At 35.8% G+C, this 1,193-nt stretch overlaps 1 pseudogene; it reads left to right on the forward strand.

Annotated features, from left to right (window-relative positions):
• Nucleotides 1-824: 824 nt before the first annotated feature.
• Nucleotides 825-925, forward strand: LOC131762031 (U6 spliceosomal RNA; annotated as a pseudogene).
• Nucleotides 926-1,193: the final 268 nt, after the last annotated feature.

The following is a 1,193-nucleotide window of genomic DNA, read 5'->3' on the forward strand; positions in this document are numbered from 1 at the left end:
CTATTTCCTTTCCCATGTTAGAGAAGTTTTTGACTATAATCTCTTCAAATATTTTCTCAGATCCTTTCTTTTTTTCTTCTTCATCTGGGACCCCTATAATTCAAATGTTGGTTTTAGTGTTGTCCCAGAGGTCTCTGAGAGTGTCTTCAATTCTTTTCATTCTTTTTTCTTTATTCTGCTCCTCGGCAGTTATTTCCACCATTTTGTCTTCCAGCTCACTTATTCGTTCTTCTGCCTCAGTTATTCTGTTATTGATTCCTTCTAGTGTATTTTTCGTTTCAGTTATTGTGTTGTTCATCTTTGTTTGTTTGTTCTTTAGTTCTTCTAGATCTTTGTTAAACATTTCTTGTATTTTCTCAGTCCGTGCCTCCATTCTATAATCTCTCTTGAGTTTAACTTGCAACGTGGTCTAGATTTTGTTTTCTCCCTTAAGTGAACCACAAAAATGTGATGGTTACATTGTAACATGGTAAGAAAGAAAATTGTCCCCAATCAGGTTTGGGACAGAACTTCTTTTATGAATGTGATGTAATTACAATGCCTTCTGGGAAGTAATTAGCATTCTTGAGCAACTTTTGGATAACCTTTACTGAGATCATGAGCACCTTCTGAGAAGTTGTGCATCTTGAGAGGGATCTGATAATACTGACTGGCACCACTGTATTACACCACCATCCATTTTCTATCAATTTTTCTGCCAAGAGAAAAGCCTTTGAAGGGACTAGCTCAGGACACTATCCCCTCGTGGCAAATTTGGTATACAACTTTGACATGGACTTGTAATAATATTTTTCAGAAAAGTTGCTTTCATGACAGTTGGTACAGTGTTCACTTTGGCAGCACATATACTAAAATTGCAATGATACAGAGAAAATTAGCATGGCCCCTGAACAAGGAGAACAGTTGATACAGTCTTCAGCTCTTCATTAAATACATTTCCCAGTTGACCAAAGTATTTCTTTGAGTAATTTTTCTGGAAATGATATGTGGATATTATTATTTTTACAGCAATATCACTGCCTCCGTTACAGTTCTGTTTGATAATAATCCCCAAGGGTTGTTTAGAATCATTTCACACAATATTGACATTAAGTGTTAGCTTCCAGTACATTCTCTACTCTCATTGTGATGACAGTCATTTAAAAGTGTCATTTTTCCAGTGATTCTACACTGGTTCATCAGATTTATCTCTC

The sequence above is a fragment of the Kogia breviceps genome, chromosome 8 (genome assembly GCF_026419965.1).
Source record: "Kogia breviceps isolate mKogBre1 chromosome 8, mKogBre1 haplotype 1, whole genome shotgun sequence".
Classification (NCBI taxonomy): domain Eukaryota; kingdom Metazoa; phylum Chordata; class Mammalia; order Artiodactyla; family Physeteridae; genus Kogia; species Kogia breviceps.